Below are 13,068 nucleotides of genomic sequence, written 5' to 3'. Positions count from 1 at the left end.
TACTAATTGAGTATATGTAAACTTCTGACCCACTGGGAATGTGATGAAAGAAATAAAAGCTGAAATAAATCATTCTCTCTACTATTATTCTGACATTTCACATTCTTAAAATAAAGTGGTGATCCTAACTGACCTAAGACAGGGAATTTTTACTAGGATTAAATGTCAGGAATTGTGAAAAACTGAATTTAAATGTATTTGGCTATGGTGCACGTAAACTTCCGACTTCAACTGTATATACTAGGCGGTGTCAGAGGAAGGCCCAAAAAATTGTCAGACTCCAGTCACCCAAGTCATAGTAAGCATTTCACACCTGTTCTATTCAGTGCACGTGACAAATACAATTTGATTAACTTAGAGAAGAGTCCCATCAGCAAGCTGGTCCTGGGGCTCTGTTCACAAACACAAACAGATTCCACAGAGCTCAGGAAAAGCAGCCCAATTAGACCCACACAAATCATGAGAGAACTCGACACATTTCAAAGAACAAACCCAAAAACATTGGCTTTGGAAATGTAAACCTGTTTCCCCTGTGGATAAAGCCTTTTGAATTGAATTGAGCTAGAGAAGGGGGGGGGGGGGGCAACCCATTTACTGAGATAAGGAATAAGGGCAGTGTGGTGTGTGAGAGGAGGGAATGTTGTCTTTTTTTTTACACATATACATATTTGCCATACTTTTTAAAATGATGTTTCACATAAATTCTGAACCTGTCTAATCGCATAGTATCTACAGTTGTAAGTTAAATATTCTTTTACTGAAAGTCTTTTTATATTGTTGATTGATTGACTATGGTTTTCCAAATCTGCAGTGCTATTTTTATGGCAAATTTTTTAGATAAATGTTGTGATTTTTCAGCCATTCCTGAACCTGTGACCAGGAAGAAGCTCCATAGAGGCAATACCAAAATAATTGATCTAATGATTCTGTGTCTTCATAGCAAAATCTGCAGAGCTGACATGGTTGTTTGCCCCATCCACATAATGTTCTGTTTGTGGCACCAATTTTGTAGAATAATCTTAATTGAAAAACTCTTAAGTTTTGACTCAAGTGTTGTTTTGCTTACCAGTTCATAAACCACGTGCCAAGGAATCGGCACATCGAAAATCTCATCCCAACTATTTTGCAACATGTATTGTGCCTCGTTCAACATTTTGGTTCTCAAGTAAAACTGATAGATTTTTTTATTTATGAAAATAATATTGTTGTCAATTTTGGTCTTTAACAAAGGGCAAACAAACAATTTCCCTACCTTCTCCCTTCTCCCCTTTCCACTTTTCTCCTCCATTTTTGCAGTAATGCTGCAATCAGTTGGTTGTAATTTTGGATAGAGCAAACATTTCCATATACTATATGTTTGTTAACTGCACGTGACATAACTCCACCTTTTCTATTCATAATATCATTAACAAAGATAATTCCTTAAGAAAAAGAATCCATAAAGATTTGTTTTACTTTTATCAATTAGTATATTTGAATTTAACCATATTATTTGTTAGGTCTTTTCTGGAGGATGAAACTGGAATTGTAACCAGCTTTGTATGTGTCACGCCCTGACCGTAGTTATATATGTTTTCTGTATCATTTTGGTCAGGTCAGGGTGTGACGAGGGTGGGTATACATGTATGTGTTTTGACATGTCTAGGGTTTTTGTATGTTTATGGGGTTTTCACTGGTCTAGGGGTTTATAAGTCTATGGTTGCCTAGATTGGTTCTCAATCGGAGGCAGCTGTTTATTGTTGTCTCTGATTGGGGACCATATTTAGGTAGCCATATTCCTTGGACAGTTTGTGGGTTATTGTCTATGTGTAGTTGCCTGTTTCAGAACTCGTTGTTTATAGCGGCACGTTCGTTTTTGGTTAGTTTGTTTAAGTGTTCTTCGTATTCTTCGTTAATAAAATAAGAATGTATTCTAATCACGCTGCGCCTTGGTCTCCTCTATATGACGAACGTGACAGAATAACCCACCAAAAAAGGACCAAGCAGCGTGCCAAAGAGGAGTGGACATCTTGGACCTGGGAGAAAGAGGAGTGGAGGACATCCTGGACCTGGGAGGAGGTAATGGCAGGGACAAGACCCTGCCATGGAAGCAGCTGGAGAAAGCACAGGAGGAACGGTGACGATATGAGGGTACACGGCTAGCATGAAAGCCTGAGAGGCATCCCCAAGATTGTTACGGGGGGGGGGGGGCACCCGACGAGATTGGCTGAGTCAGGTAGGAGACCTGAGCCACTCCTCGTACTTACCGTGGGGAGTGTGTAACTGGTCAGGCACCGTGTTATGCAGAGATGCGCACGGTGTCTCCAGTGCGCTATTCTATCCCAGGGCGCACTATTCCAGCTCCTCGCATTGGCCGGGCTAGAATGGGCATCCAGCCAGGAAGGAGGATGCCTGCTCAGCGATCCTGGTCTCCAGTATACCTCTTTGGACCAGGATATCCTGCGCCGGCTCTACGTGCTGTGTCTCCGGTGAGTCTGCACAGCCCAGTGCATCCTGTGCCAGTACCCTGCAAATTTGCAGGGCGAAAATAAACATCCAGCCGGGACAGGTTGTGTCAGCTCTACAATCCAGACGTCCAGTGCGCCTCCACAGTCCAGTACGTCCTGTGCCTGCTCCCCGCACTCGCCCTGAGGTGTGTGTCCCCAGTCCGGTACCACCAGTGCCGGCACCATGCACCAGGCCTACAGTGCTCCTCGGCAGTCCAGAGCGTCCAGCGATGGTACCCAGTCCAGAGCGTCCGGCAACAGTACCCAGTCCAGAGCGTCCGGCGACGGTTCACAGACCGGAACCTCCGGCGACGGGCCACAGCCCGGGGTCTCAAGCGACGGTCCCCAGTCCAGAACATCTGGTGATGATCCACACAGCGAGGGTCCCCAGCCCGGGGCCTACGGCGATGATCCACGGGTCAGTGCTACAAGAGCGGACCCAGTGTAAAGATGGGGGGGCGGCGTCCAGAACCAGAGGCGACACCGATGGTAGATGCCCACCCGGACCCTCCCCTATAAGTTCAGGTTTGCGGTCGGGAGTCCGCACCTTTGGGGGGGGGGGGGGGGGGGGGGTGTAATAGTCACACCCTGATCTTAGTTATCTATGTTTTCTGTATTTTGGTCAGGTTAGGGTGTGACGAGGGTTGGTATATGTAGTCTAGGGGTTTGTCTATGGTTGCCTAGATTGGTTAATCATAGGCAGCTGTTTATCGTTGTCTCTGATTGGGGACCATATTTAGGTAGCCATATTCCTTGGATAGTTTGTGGGTTATTGTCTATGTGTAGTTGCCCGTTTCAGCACTCGTTGTTTTTAGCTTCACGTTCGTTTTGTTTTTCTTTAGTTTGTTTTAAGTGTTCTTCGTTAATAAACGAATGTATTCTAATCACCCTGCACCTTGGTCTCCTCTATATGAAGAACGTGACAGTATGGCTTGTTTTATAAAAGGGCGATATTTTGAAAAGGTTTTCAATTAACTGAAAGTGAGAGGTTGTAATCTGGATAAAGGCCATTTTTCAACAAGGGTTGAGCAATTCTGATTAACCTACTGGAGAACCAGTTCGGGTTTAAGTATAACTTTTGTATGACTGATGCTTTTAGTGAGGTTTAATGCTTTAATATTTAATAATTTTAGCCCCCCAACTCATATTCATTATATAAATAAGCACATTTTGTCTGGCTTGCCATTCCAAATAAAGTTGTTTTTGCACAAATAATTTAAAATACAAATAGTTCTGCATGGCAGGGCAATAAGTAAACTGGAATATGACTAAAGAATTAATCAGGGTGATTTTTCCACAAATAGACAGTATTTTCCTTTCCATGATGGCAAGATTCTATCTATTTTTGTTAACTTTCTGTATAAAAAAAATTGTAGGTTCTTTTATAGCTGGACTGGGACTCAGCGAGTGACCTGACTGACCACTGGCTCCACAAAGGCAGCTCCTTCCTTCTATAGAGCCCTGCACATAGAGCCCTGTTCCTAGACCCCTGCTTATAGACTCCTGCTCCTAGACCACTGCTCCTGCTCTGGAAATGATATAAACAGCCTCCCTCCTTATTGAAATCTAATAAACAGGGGCTCTGACTGCTGCATCCCACCAAGTCCACTGCTTGCTTTCTGAACTTAAACACACTGCAGGGTATTCTCTGTCCAATAGCGACAGGGCGGTGTAAGCGTGGAAGGAGCATGGAGTGACGCACACAAACACACACTCATACAGCTGTGTAGCGGCATTGATTTGAAATTAATGTCAGGCTTGACCCCTCTCTTCTTTCCTCATTTGTCTTGTTAAATGTCCTCAACGTCTTCCCCAGTTGCTTTAATCTAAGTTTAAGGGATCCACAGACAGACATGTATATGCTGGTTGTTGAGCTGATGAGCTGAGAACCCTAACTCCAACCATAGATGGGCTTTTGAATGGCAAATACCCTGACAGGCAGACCCCCCAGTGCCACGACCTACAGTATAGAACAGCATATTATTCCAGACTTGTAACGGCATCAATAAAAACAAAGGCTATTTATATTTTACATTTACATTTTATTCATTTAGCATACGCTCTTATCCAGAGCGACTTGCAGTTAGTGCATTAATCTTAAGATAGCTAGGTGGGACAACCACATATCACAGGCATAGAAAGTACATTTTTCCTCAAGAAAGTAGCTATCAGTAGAGTCAGAGCTAGGGGGGGATCAAGCACAATTTTTTGGGGGGGTTGGGGAGTCGAGGTGAGGAGGATTATTTAAAAATACTCTTTGGAGAGGTAGGGTTTTAGATGTTTTCAGAAGATGGGCAGGGACCCTGCTGTCCTAGCTTCTGGGGGAAGCTGGTTCCACCATTGGAGTACCAGGACAGAGAAGAGCTTAGACTGGGTGAGCGGCAGCTGCCCTCCCATAGGGGTGGGAGGGCCAAGGGACCTGAGGTGGCAGAATGGAGTGCTCTGGTTGGGGTGTAGGGTTTGAGCATAGACTAAAGGGAGGGAGGGGAAGTTCCTCTTGCTGTTCCGTAGGTAAGCACCATGGTCTTGTAGTGTAGTTCAGGGGAATCTAATCACAACAGCTGGAACCATCCAAGACATTTAATCTGTGTAAGACAGATTCCTAACCTATGGATAACCAGGGATCACTGTAAAGCGTCACTGTGCTTGTCCGCTCGTGGCCCACTCTGTTTTAGACATCTTGATAGGGGTTTTTGATTTCAAGGAGGATTTATGGGGAAGGGAGGCCTCCCCAGAACCGCAGCCCCAGAAGAGCTTTGAAGCCGAGGCAGAGTCACGAGGAACAGTGCTGGGCTGGTGTTGTACGTAGAGCTTCAAACAGACCTCGACAGCGCTCTGCCTAGATAAATTATTATGGTAAAATAAGTAGCAGAGCTTTGAGATGAGGGGGAGAGAGAGAGAGAGAGAGAGAGAGAGAGAGAGAGAGAGAGAGAGAGAGAGAGAGAGAGAGAGAGAGAGAGAGAGAGAGAGAGAGAGAGAGAGAGAGAGAGAGAGAGAGAGAGAGGAAACACTAAAACAGAAATACACTAAGAAAAAATAAGGAACAGCATGTCAGAAAACAGCTCAATGTGATTGAAGAATCCATAGAATCAAGTCACTTCTGGGAAAATTGGAACACACTAAACAACAAGGCGGCCGTCAGTGAACAGGGAGTAGAGGAGGGGACTAAGCACACACCCCTGAGGGGCCCCAGTGTTGATAGTCAGCGTGGCGGATGTGTTGTTGCCTACCCTCACCACCTGGGGCCGGCCCATCAGGAAGTCCAGGATCCAGTTGCAGAGGGAGGTGTTCAGTCCGAGGGTCCTGAGCTTGGTGATGAGCTTGGAGGGAACAATGTTGTTGAATGCTGAGCTGTAGTCAATGAACAGCATTCTTACATACGTATTCCCTTTGTCCAGGTGGGTGAGGGCAGTGTGGAGTGCAATACAGATTACATCAGCTGTGGATTTGTTGGGACGGTATGCGAATTGGAGTGGGTCCAGGGTGTCTGGGAGAATGGTGTTGATGAAAGCATTTCATGGCTATAGATGTGTGTGCTACTGGGCGATAGTCATTTAGGCAGGTTAACTTGGCATTCTTGGGCACAGGGACTATGGTGGTCTGCTTGAAACAAGTTGGTATTACAGAACGGGTCAAGGATAGGTTGAAAATATCAGTGAAGGCTGGGACTCCCGAGAGGTGCAGCAGTCTAAGGCACTGCACCGCAATGCTAGAGGCGTCACTACAGACCCAGGATCGAACCCGGGCTGTATCACAACCGGCCGTGTTCGGGAGTCCTATAGTACGGCCCACATATGGCCAAGCGTTGTCCGGGTTAAGGGAAGGTTTGGCCGGGGGGGCTTTACTTGGCTCATGGCGCTCTAGCGACACCTTGTGGCGTGCCGGGCACCTGCGGGCTGAACTTGGTCGTCAGGTGAACAGTGTTTCCTCCGACATATTGGTGCGGCTTACTTCCGGGTTTAGCGGTCGTGTGTTAAGAAGCGCGGTTTTGGTGGGTCATGTTTCAGAGGACGAGCTGACAAGGTACAAATCTGTCGTTCTGCCCCTGAACGGGCAGTTAACCCACTAGGCCGTCATTGAAAATAAGAATTTGTTCTTAACTGGCTTGCCTAGTTAAGGTAATATATATATATATATATATATTTTTTTTTTTAACTCGACCTTAGCCTCCCAAGGCCGTTGGGGAGTTGCAGAAATGAGACAATATTGAAATTGGCGAGGAAAAGGGGGTAAATAAATACATAATGTCAGTGAATGCTCTGAGCACTCATCATGGTATTCCGTCTTGAACTGAAATAAGTTCCTGCCAAGGTGCCCTCCATCTTGAGTTTGATCTGTAGCTATTAACTCATTCAGAGAGCAACCCTGCTTATCTCTGTACTCATATCCTGGCATGGCAGGGGGGGGGGGGCATTAGACCAAACAATGACAGATCTCAGTCTAGTGTGTGGAATTCAGGTTCCTTATCACCGATGAGAGATTACGCAGTTGGAGTCAGAGGAGACAAGAGGAGGGCTTGGTAAACAGAGCTAAGTAAACAATCCCCCTGTTTACCTCTGGTTTACCCCAGTGTTTCTCACTCCCACTCTTCGCAATCAAACACCCACCCAGTCACTCCTCACTAGTAGTGACCCCTGCATGCATTCCCGCTGTCCTCCTACCTATCTCTTAATCAGGCTATTTGTGACGTTAAGGTCCCATATCCACTTCCCATGTCTTCTTCAGTCACTCTGATACCTTTCTCATCTCTATTGAGTGACATCTACTTGACATCTACTCGTGTGCACAAGCGGTTTGCTGATGTCAACATTGTGAACAGAGTGCCCCATGGTGACAGTGGGGTTATGGTATAGGCAGGCATAAGCCACCATCAACGAACACAATTAAATTTAATCTATGGCAATTTAAATGCACAGAGATACAGTGACGAGATCCTGAAACACATGTTCGTAACATACATCCGCTGCAATCACCTCATGTTTCAGCATGATAATGCACGGCCCCATGTCGCAAGGATCTGTATGCAATTCCTGGAAGCTGAAAATGTCCCAGTTCTTCCAAGGCCTGCATACTCACCAGACATGTCACCCATTGAGCATGTTTGGGATGCTCTGGTTTGATGTGTACGACAGCGTGTACCAGTTCCCGCTAATATCCAGCAACTTTGCACAGCCATTCCACAGGCCACAATCTACAGCTTGATTGACTGTCGCGCTGCATGAGCCAAATGGTTGTGAGTGTTTTTTTGATCCACGCCCCTACCTTATTTTATAAGGTAACATATGACCAACATATGCATATATGTATTCCCAGTAATATGAAATCCATAGGGCCTAAGTAATTTTTTTCAATTGACTGATTTCATAATATCAAGTGTAACTCAGTCAAATCTTTGAAATTGTTGCATGTTGCGTTTATATTTTTGTTCAATGTATATGAAAGCAAGCTTTACTTTAATACTTCCAACACCATCAGGCTTCATTGAGTGAGCTGTTTCGTGTTGCCTGCCTGTATATCTATAAACCTTAATATATTTCATAACATCTTTCTTGGTCAGTAGGTACTGTACCTAACATAACAAAAGGAGGTGGTGTTTTCGACACAGTCACTCATATAGATATAGAGGTCTATAGAGCATCCCTGTGGAATGCCTTCAACACCTTGTAGAGTCCATTCCCTGACGAATTGAGGCTGTTCTGAGGGCAAAAAGTATGCAACTCAATATTAGGAAGGTGAATATATATATTATTTTAATAGCAGGACACTGTAAAGTCCATTATCCCTCCGAAGAGTATGAAATAGGCTGTTTGAGAAGGTTTGAATCCTAAGCAAGCTGCCTACACATTGTTGGAAGACAGTGGAGGCTGCTGAGGGGAGGACGGATCCTAATAATGGCTGGTATATTTGATACCATTCCACCAATTCCGCTCCAGCCATTACCACGAGCCCATCCTCCCCAATTAAGGTGCCACCAACCTCCTGTGTTAGAAGTACATAAGACCAACATAGCTACTGTTGTAGGTCAAAGCTGTGTGCTGGAAAACCTTGGTAGAGTATGGGTGAAATTCCTTTCTTTTTTGTCTTCAAACCAATGCTGCCTTTTTACATTTTCATGGTTTTTACCCCGGAAGGTGATTATACAACTATCATGTTTCAGGAGAAGACCCAGATGCAGACAGTGTCGAAGTAACAAACGTTTATTATTAGAACAGGGGGCAGGCAAAACGACAGGTCAAGGGCAGGCAGAGGTCAGTAATCCAGATCAGATTCCATAAGGTACAGACAGCAGGCAGTCTCGGGGTCAGGGCAGGCAGAGGTCAATAATCCAGGGTGGTGTGACAAGGTACAGAACGGCAGGCAGGCTCAGGGTCAGGGCAGGCAGAATGGTCAAAACCGGGAAAACTAGAATACAGGAACTAGAAAAAAAGACAGGAGCAAGGGGGAAAATGCTAGGCTTGACAAACTAAACAAACTGGCAACAGACAGAACAAAGGTATAAATACACTGGGGGTGGAAGATGGGCGACACCTGGAGGGGGGTGGAGACAAGCACAAAGACAGATTAAACAGATCAGGGTGTGACAGTACACCCCCCCTCTAGGGGCGCCACCTGGCGTCCTACCTGAAAGCATACCTGGTTGACCGGGGTGCCGGCGTTGGAAATCAGCAATGAGGCCTGGGTCCAGGATGTCCCTGGCGGGGACCCATAACCTCTCCTCCAGGCCATAACTCTCCCAGTCAACAGGTACTGGAATCCCCTGCCCCAAGGTCGAACCTTCAGGAGACGCCTCACCGTGTACTCCGGTTGGACGTCAATGAAACAGGGGAGAGGGGTGGGCGTGGAAACAGGAGAGAAAGGGCTGTGAGACATTGATTTGATCCTAGACACATGAAAAGTGGGATGTATACAGAGGGTACGGGGCAACAGAAGACGAACAGCAGAGGGGCTAATGATCTTGTAGATGGGGAAAGGGCCGATAAACCGGGGGGAAAGTTTGCGGGAATCCACCCGGAGGGGCAGATCTCGGGTGGACAGCCATATCCTCTACCCAAGACGATACCGGGGAGCCGGGGTCTGGTGGCGGTCCGCTTGTCGTTGATACCTGGAGGTGGTCTCGAGAAGAGCCGACTGGACTGTCTTCCAGGTACGACAACAGCAGTGGACAAACATCTGGGCTGAGGGTATGCCGACCTCTTCCTCTTTCTCCGGAAAGAGCGGGGGCTGATAACCTAGGGAACACTCAAAGGGTGAGAGACCCATGGCAGAGCAAGGAAGGGTGTTGAAGGGCATATTCGACCCACCCTAGTTGCTGGCTCCAGGTGGTGGGGTTGGTGGGAGCCCAGGTAGCGAAGAGTCATCTCCAGGTCTTGGTTGGCTCGCTCCGACTGGCCGTTGGACTGGGGGTGGAACCCGGAGGACAGGCTGGCCGACAACCCAATGAGTGTGAAGAACACCTTCCAGAACAGGGGCGACAACTGAGGACCCCGGTCGGAGACTATGTCCACTGGGAGTCCATGGATCTGGAAGACATGCTGCACCATGAGATGGTCCATCTCTTCAGCAGAGGGTAGCTTGCGTAGAGGTATGAAGTTGGAAGTCCACTACTGTCAGGATGGCGGTGTTGCCATCAGACGGGGGAGACCCGTGACAAAGTCCAGGGATATGTGAGACCAGGGATGGTGAGGAAGAGGCAGAGGTTGAAGGAGACCAGCCGGAGTTTGCCGGGGAGTCTTGTTCTGCGCACAGATCGTGCATGCTGAGATGAATGTGGAGATGTCAGGAACCATGGTAGGCCACCAAAAGCATTGTCACACAAATGCCAGGGTCCGACGGGAGCCTGGGTGGCAGGCAAGCTTGGAGGAGTGGGCCCACTCCAGGACCGAGGAGCGGACAGTGCCAGGAGCAAACATCCGGTTATCTGGGTCCCCCCTTGGGTTTGGCTGGGAACTCTGCACCTCACGAACGCTTCCCTATTCCCCAGCTGAGTGCCGTCAGCAGGCACGAGGTGGGAAGGATGGCCTCTGGTTCCGTGCGTGTAGCCGCGGGGCTATAACGGCGTGACAGCGCATCCGGCTTGACATTCTTGGATCCCAGTCGGTATGAGAGGGAGAAGTTGAACCAGGTGAAAAGCTGGGCCCACCTAGCTTCTCTGGAATTGAGACGCTTGGCGGTGCAGAGATATTCCAGGTTCTTGTGGTCTGTCCACACAATTAACAGATGTTCTGCCCCCTCCAGCCAGTAACCTCCACTCCTCCAATGCCATCTTCACCGTGAGAAGCTCACGTTTCCCCACATCGTAGTTCCTCTCCGTGGCATTGAGGCGATGGGAGAAGAAGGCGCAGGGATGTAACTGGAGGTCCAGGTAAGAACATTGGGACAGTACAGCACCCTCTCTGACATCGAAAAAGCGTCGGCCTGTGCAGACAGGGGGGAAGCCAGGGTGCTGTAACCCCGGATAAAGCAGCGATAAAAGTTGACAAATCTCAGGAAATGTTGCAGTTGCATTCTGGACATAGACTGGGGCCAATCCACCACCGCTCTCACCTTCCCGGGATCCATCTGTACACTCCCTGCAGCAATGATGTAACCTAGGAAGGGGATGGTGGAGCAATGGAATTCGTACTTCTCTGCTTGCACAAAAAGCTGGTTCTCCAGGAGGCATTGGGAAAACCTGTCGGATGTGGAGCACGTGTTCTTGGGCAGAGCGGGAGCAAACAAGGAAGTCGTCGAAGTAGACGAAGATGAACCGGTTCAACATGTCGCGGAGAACATCATTCAACAGAGCCTAGAATACAGCAGGGGCGTTGGTAAGACCAAATGGCACGCCAGATACTCGTAGTGGCCGCTGGCCGTGTTGAAGGCAGTCTTCCACTCGTCCCCTTCTCGTATCCACACCAGGTGGTAGGCATTCCGTAGGTTCAGCTTGGAGAACACGGTGGCCCGCTGGAGCGGCTCGAAGGCCAAGGAGATGAGTAGTAGCGGGTAGCGGTTCTTCCCTGTGATGTCGTTGAGGCCCAGGTAGTTTATGCACGGGCGCAGGGGAAGCAGAAGGAGGGATGAACCCTGCAGCTAGGAGTCCTCAGAGAGTACAGTCGTTCCCGGGGTGGAGTGGTGCCTGAGAGAAGGTTGATCCCGCAATCATAGGGTCAGTGTGGCGGAAGCGAAGTGTCCCGGGCCTTACTAAACACCTCCTGGAGGTCCTGGTATTCAGCGGTAATGGCGGAGAAGTCCTGGGCAACTTTCGAGCCCCCAGGAAGACATCCTGGGGCAGGCTATGCTGACTTCAGGCAATGAGCATGGCAGAATGGGCTCCAGCCCATGATGGCACCAGAAGACCAGTTAATAAGGGGATTGTGTCGCTGGAGCCAAGATAATCCCAATACCACAGGAACCTGAGGAGACTTAATAAGCAGGAATTAGAACATCTCACTGTGGTTCCCTGACACACGTAGGTTGACGGGGTGGTACTGTGGGTGACCCGGCCTATAGAGCGCCTGTCCAGCGTTCTAACGCCCATGGAAATGGACGGGCTGAGTGGGGATGTCCAGATCGGATGCCAGGGTAGTGTCCATAAAGCTCTCATCGGCCCCAGAGTTGATGAGTACCTGGAGAGATTGTGACAGGTTCCCCCACAGCAAGATGGCATGAAAAGGAATGCCAGTAAGGAGAGAGGAAAAGTTATCCGTATGACCCACCAGAGTACTCGCTACTACCGGTGAGCCTGGTCTTTTAGTGGACAGGTGGCCACGAAATGACCAGTAGTCCCGCAATACAGGCAACTCTTCGTGTGAAGCCTGTATAGCCGTTCGGCTGGGGACAGCCTAGCTCTGCCTAATTGCATCGGTTCGGGGAAGAGGTGAATTGGCAGACTTCGGAGACTCTTGGGGGAACTCGGGTAGCCTCAGGTTCTCTCGGCAATAGAGCCGTCGGGGATTTCCAGGATGTCGAGGCGAGGTGGACGCCTTGGGCAAGCGAGTGAAATCGAACCTCCTCTCCTTCCCTTGCTCCCGTAGTCGCCCATCGATCCGAATGGTCAAGGCGATGAGTGAGTGGAGATCAGTCGGTAGTTTCTGAGCTGCAAGCTCGTCCTTTACTTCGTCCGATACTCCGTGCAGGAACATGTCGAACAGTGCTTCCGGGTTCCAGGCACTGTCAGCTGCCAACGTGCGGAAATCCACTGCATAGTCTGCCACACTGCGGGAGTCTTGCCGAAGCTGGAGTAACTTCCGGGCAGCCTCTCTCCCAGACAATGGAGCATTGAAAACTTTCTTCACCTCCACAATGAACTCCTCCAGACTGAAATATATGGCCAACTGCTGTTCCCATACTGCCGTAGCCCAGGCGAGAGCACTCCCGGACATCAGCGTGATGAGGTATGCTATCATCTTACAGCGGTCTGGGGGGAAGGAGGAGGGCTGCAGCTCGATGATGAGGGAACACTGAGCGAGAAATGTCCGACAGGTGCCCGACTTTCCATCAAAGCGTTCCGGGGGAGGTAAGCAGGGTAACGAGAAACCGGGGTGGCGGTGCTGCTAACAGCCGTGTTACTGAGGGGCTGGGAGGGTACCCTTGTGGTAGGCTG

At 48.6% G+C, this 13,068-nt stretch overlaps 1 protein-coding gene across 1 annotated transcript in view; it reads right to left on the bottom strand.

The window, feature by feature from the left end:
- Positions 1-13,068, bottom strand: part of LOC109864535 (fibroblast growth factor receptor-like 1) — a 63,261-nt gene that overhangs the window by 33,620 nt on the left and 16,573 nt on the right. The window lies entirely within an intron of this gene.

The sequence above is a fragment of the Oncorhynchus kisutch genome, linkage group LG19, assembly GCF_002021735.2.
Source record: "Oncorhynchus kisutch isolate 150728-3 linkage group LG19, Okis_V2, whole genome shotgun sequence".
Taxonomy (NCBI): Eukaryota; Metazoa; Chordata; class Actinopteri; order Salmoniformes; family Salmonidae; genus Oncorhynchus; species Oncorhynchus kisutch.
Note: the sequence above shows the minus strand (reverse complement) of the source record. Positions and strands in the feature narration are given on the sequence as shown.